This window comes from Neomonachus schauinslandi, chromosome 4, assembly GCF_002201575.2.
Source record: "Neomonachus schauinslandi chromosome 4, ASM220157v2, whole genome shotgun sequence".
NCBI lineage: Eukaryota > Metazoa > Chordata > Mammalia > Carnivora > Phocidae > Neomonachus > Neomonachus schauinslandi.
In genome coordinates this window covers 28,301,147-28,307,146 of record NC_058406.1, presented here as the reverse complement: position 1 = coordinate 28,307,146, position 6,000 = coordinate 28,301,147, and positions in this window count along the sequence as shown.

Here is a 6,000-nt window from a genome sequence, read left to right as displayed (position 1 = left end):
CTGGGGTGGGCTTCCCGCCAGCATGCTTCCCTGGGAAACATCGAAGTGAGTTAAAGTCAACAATGAGTTCATCTCCAAAAGGAATAAGCCGGCAGCCTTCAGGGCAGGGGAACAGGAAGGGGGGCAGGGAGCAGGGATTGGGGGGCAGTGGAGGGGGTTAAGTGATGCTGGAACAGCCAGACCAGATCCAAGCCTGTCAAACAAGCTGGCAGCTCCAGGAACAAAGAAAAGTGCTTTCCCAGGCCAGCCCTGGAAAGCTCACTTGGCAAAGGTGGTCACAATAAGGATGTCACAATCCCAGGGACCATGGGAAGTGTCCTCTCAGGGACTGGGCGCTGCAGCAAGACACCGACATGGAAAGAGGCTCGGGCGGTGGGGCTGGTGCATCCGTGAGCTCTGACTCTGCTGTTCCCTGGCCTGTCTTGTTGGCAGACGAGGATGGACACTGGGGCCGGTGAGCTCTACTCTCTCCTGCTGGAGGATGGATGCAGGAGGACCTAGGTGTGAAGGCCACATGAAGAGCCGGCTCACGATTGTTGGAACCTGGCATTTTAGTCTGAGCATCTCTGTTACTACATTTATTTATCTCCAAGGGCTTTGCATTTGGATAATGGTTCCTGAGCTGAGCCCGTGGCTCACTTCTGTGCTCTTGACCGCCAGGGGCATGAGGAATCCACACCCTTAATGGCATCAGGCTGCTCTGGGCTCACTGGATCCAAGGTGCTGTGGGCCTGGGGAGCCAATGGCGGAGCAAAGCCCAAAGTGAGCTGCACTCTGGGACTGGCCTGAAGCCAGGGCCACCTCCCTTTGGGCACTGAGTGGCGTTAGGGCCTGCCAGGGCCACCTCAAGGGCTGGGCTCCCAATGGAGGGTGGGGAGCAGCGCCTCCTCGCTTGGGACACAAAAGCCTGATGCTGGCCCAGCAGCCGAGATACAATACGGAGAACCCATCCCGTTCAGCCCTCCTCGGATCCGCCCCTGGGGCTGGGAGCCTGGCAACAACTGCCTCGAATCTATACTTGGTTTTTCTCCCAGGGGCAGGACTGCTGCCGACAGACTGTGTTGGATTTCTCCCCTGCCCTCTCACTTGCTCTCACAAGGTACTTTATTGTACGAGGTATTTGCCTACCATGCATATTTATAATTCTTTCCCTGCCACCAAACCAACAAAATGTCCACAGACATTGCATCTCAATTTCTCACAAGCACATTCTCATCACATTCCCATGGCTTGCCCTTCTCCTAGTTCCCTCTTTAAAAAAGAAAAGAAAAGAAAAGAAAACACCAACCAAGCAACCTGCTTATCCTTCTGGTCCTACTGATTGCTCTCCATGTTGGCCGAGTGGGCGTTTCCACTCTCCCAAGAGCTTCTTTGGGGTCCTTCCCAACTTTCCTTTTGATGTGCAGACACAGATTCTTCCCAGGCCATATTTCCTCTGCATTTTTGACCAATTGCTTTTGGCCTTTGTTACGACAGCCTAGATGTTCGTTGAATGAATGAAAAAAAGTGAATGAATGGAGAGGTCCCCCTTGAGTGGGTTTGTCGTCCTACTATCCCTGGAGAGCATAATTATTGATTGTGACTACTCTTTTTTTCCTTCTGGGAGGAAAAGTAAGGCCAGAATCAAAGTTCATTAGGGCCTGGAAACAAAAGCAACCTGACCTTGATCTTTTTGTCATTTGGCCGCCACCAGTGGGGACAACCCAGCTTGCCAGTCATCTCCAGCCACTCCCATCCCCCTTCCCATCTACTCATCTACTCAGAACTACTCAGTGGGGCCTGATACAAATGAAATTTCAGAGTTCAGTGACTTTGTCTGCACTGTTCCCTCTCCCTAAAATGTGCTTCCCCTGTGCTCTTATCTGTGGATCTTCTACTTTTATCTCCTACCCAGACCGAATCATTGTGTGAAGAAGCTCGCCATACGGCTATCTCCTCCCCTCTCTGTATGTCTAGGCCTGCGCACCTTTATCACACCCCCATGTCGATGACCCCAGCCGTATGCCAGCTCCTGAGAGCAGGGACTGTGGGATTCATTGCTGCATTCCCTGCTCTTGCACGTCCCACCAAGGGGTGGGTAACCGTTGGAAGCAGACAAGTAATAACCATGGCAATCGTTTATACAGCCCTGACACTACTCTCAGCCCTTCACTTGTGCCGCCTCACTTAATCCTCAACCCAGCCCTGCGAGGTGAATCCTGCGATCATGCCCATTCTGCCGATGAGGACACCGAGACGCGACCTGGTGAAGGTATGTGACCAAGGGCACGCAGCTAATGAATGGTGGAGCCGGGACTGGAACTCAGGAAGTTCGGCTGCATTACCGCCCAGCGGTGTGAAAACTCACATTTTTGCACATGCTTTTCCTCACCTGCGGGCTGTGATTCCCAGCCCGTTCAGGTCTCACTTGTTTATTGGGAAGAGGAACGGGATCCAGGGGGTGGACCCCATGAGCTCACCAATAATGCCAGAGGGTCCTCACGGCCCTGCTGCCAGGCCCTGCCTCTCCCCTCCGCCCCTCCCCAGGGTCCATTGCTCGTGAAGCTGCTCAAGACTGCCTTCCTACCGCATGGCCGCCACCGTGGGGGCCGGTGTCGGGCCACGGGGACCGCCTCCGGACGCTCTGCTCCTACAGCCGCCCATGCTGACAGCAGCTCCCGAAGATTCCCATGCACCGGAACCACTTTTGGCCAAGCTGAGAGTCTCTTCTCTATCTGTGTTGTGCTTGGCCTCAAGGTCACCAAAGGTGGTCCCATAAAGACCCTGGACAAAGGGGCTCTTTGGATTTCTGGCTGAAGCTTCATTCTCTTTGGGGCCTAGAAAAAAAATCTCAGGGCTCTGCCCGGGGACCGATAGACCCGTGCTGAGCCACCCAGACCCCCCCTTTCCCCTACACAAGGCTCCCTCTGCCCCCTCCCCAGGAAATTTAAACCTCTGTGGAGAGCCCCCTGCTAGTCCACTAATGTATCAGCTGCACTCAGGGGTATGGCCAACCCCCTCGTTTGAATCCCCCAGGCAGAAAAAAAGGCAAAAACAAAATTAAATGTCCCTCCGTATTGGGACAGACAGGGTCCACTCTCAGAGGGCAGTGGCAACTGACAGCCAGCTAGAGTCAGGTACATGCCTACTCAATGCACAGAACATACTCCAGAGCCCTAGCATGGGGTGTGGGCAAGCTTTTTCTGCAAAGAGCCACAGAGCTACTCATCTCTGTCATTGCAGTGCAAAAAAGCAAATGTAGATCATGTGTAAACAAATGGTGGGGCTGTGTTCCAATAAAACTTTGAGCACTGAAAGTTGCATTTCATGTCATCTTCACGTGTCACAAAACATTATTATTATTTTTTAAGTAGGCTCCATACCCAGCGTGGAGCCCAACATGGGGCTTGAACTCATGACCCTGAGAAGGAGATCTGAGCTGAGATCAAGGGTCAGATGCTTAACCCACTGAGCCACCCAGTTGCCCCAACAAAACAATATTCTTACTTTGATTCTTTCAACCATTTAAAAATGCAAAGGTCATTTCTAGCTTGTGGGTCATAGAAAAAAGGCAGCTGGTAGGATTTTGTGGGCAGCCTATAGTTCGCCTACACCTGCCCTTGGTGATGAGCTACTTGGTTTATGCCTGGTGCACCAGTGAGGTGGGATGGGATGGGGGGGGTACACAGCAGAAACCTGAGTCCCCACGTCCTGGGCGCACCACGTCCAGGCATCCTGGGGATTTGCCCAGCTCTGGTTGGAAGCAAAACGATCAACTCTAAAGTCTCTCAAAGAGACCTTTAAAGCATTTGGAAGATTCCTCCAACCTGGTTGCACACTGAGTCAGAAGGAGTGCTTTGCACCGCCTCCCCCCCTCCGATAAGGGAGTGGCAGACTTGTCATTTTCTAATCAAGCCTCTAAAAAGTCACATAAATCAAGATTTTGATCTGTTCTTCCTCTGCTGCTTGAAAAGGTATTCATCCGAACTTTCTTCCACACCTCAGCCTTCGTCTCTACTTTGGGAGGCAGATTTTGTTTCCAGTCTAGACTAGACCAAACAAGGGGGCAAGAAGTTTGCAGGAGGCCCAGGAAAACCTTAGCGTCTTGCTGGGCAGAAGCCACCTCTAGGGCAAGAATGACCTTCTGACAGACAGAGGCCCTCTGACACACTGGTTTCAGGAGTTGACTTTTCAGATTCTTTAATGTGACATTATTCTTCTGGAAACAATCGAAGGGACCTGGTTAACATTTTTAAAAGTGTTTTCCTAAGGAAAAGGGGGGAGGTAGGCAGGAGAAGAGGGGGTAAAGAATTACACACAGATTTAGTCTAATGGCTTAAAAATCAAAAGGATCATTGGACAGATAGATATCAAGTGTAATAGGAAACACACTGATCCTGGGGAGATGACTTAATATGGGCCCTTCAGTCTCTTTGGAGCTTAAACAATTACCCACGACTTGGAATTATACTTTAAATTCCCACATTGGTGTGTGTTCTCGATCCATTTTTCGGGATGCAGCCAGCAATCTCGAGTTATCTAAACTAGGCTGAAAATTAGAAGCCATTAATAGGCTCTCATAAAATTGCTTCTCAGATTTTCATAAGCAGAATCTGCTGAGGGCCACAGGGATTCAGTGATAGGAAGGAGCAAAATGCTGCTAGTTATTTTTCTGAAGTTTAATCTAGGGATCTTTTTGAAGAGCTCTTTGCCCAGCAAGAAGATGAATGCCAAGACCAATACAGACCATGTTTTTCCCACTTAGAAGTGGTGACCAGATACATCGCTCATATGGAGAAGCTTCCTGAGGTTCCCAGAGGTGAGCCTCTCAGCCACTTTTCGTAGCCACTCAGCCCACCAGCTAGCTATACCCTTGTCCCCAAACTTCCCAGGCATCCTAGAATGAAAACGGTGCATCCCAGGCAATCTAGCCCACAAAACTCCAAGTTAACACACCTTATTTTTCTTGCATTCCCTTATGAACTGTTGAGGTTATATGACTGAGGACTCTGTCTTTTTGTTTTGTACAAATGACACAAAACAACAAAACCTTGAAAAATCTCTTTGGAGTGCTTCTCTGTTCTCCCAGGGTCCCAGAGCCTCTGCTTGGGGGCCAGTAAGCATTTCACATTGAGCAGCACTCAGCCAGGGGCCCGACTCTTGGCCCCAGCTGGCGGGGGTCAATTCATCATGGGCGTGCCGGAGGAGAGACACAAGAGATTGAATAGAGAAGCCTCCTCTCTCAGTTCAACTGGGAAGGATAAACCAACAAGCTGGCACTAATTAAGAGCTAATGGCCTTACAATGGAGCATTGCCAAAGGATAACGACCCTCAGGCTACAGCATAAATATCAAGACATTTGGGGCAGAGCCAAGACATATATTTTCTGAGTACATTAGACACTGCGGCAGCCTTCCTCACCCTGGCTCTGCAAGAAAAAAGAGGATTTAAGGTAGTTGGGGAAGGAGCAGGGTTGCACTAGGGCTGCCTTCCGGTCAGTTGGTCAGAAAGCCTCAGGGTGACTTTGGGGAAAGAAACTGCTTTTCAGATCTGTAAATTTTGAGTGTACCAGAATTACCTGAGGAGCTCATTAAAATGCATATCCTCCCCCCCACCTTCCCCCTCTAGAGGGTTTGATTTCAGTAGCTCTGGGGCAAAGCCCAGGAGTCTGCATTTGTAATCAGTTTCCCCATGTGGTTCTGATGCTGGTGGTCTTCAGACCACACTTTGAAAAATGCTACTGAGGAAGCTGCTGTTACTTGCCCATTAGATCCCAAAGAAAATGTTTTTACAGAACGAAGACGAACATGAGGTCAAGCAAGATTCTCCGCTTCCTGTGAAAACGGCAGCCCCATCTTTCCTATCAGAACTTGGCACAAGGCTGTCTGAGGCTGTCTCAGAAAGGTGGCATCTCCAGCCGGTTCCTGTTGCGATCTTCTCATTCAGACCAACCTGTGGTTATTGGGAGCAAGATTCTAGGAAAGGAGGATCTAACCATAGGTTTGGAGGGAAAAGAGCAA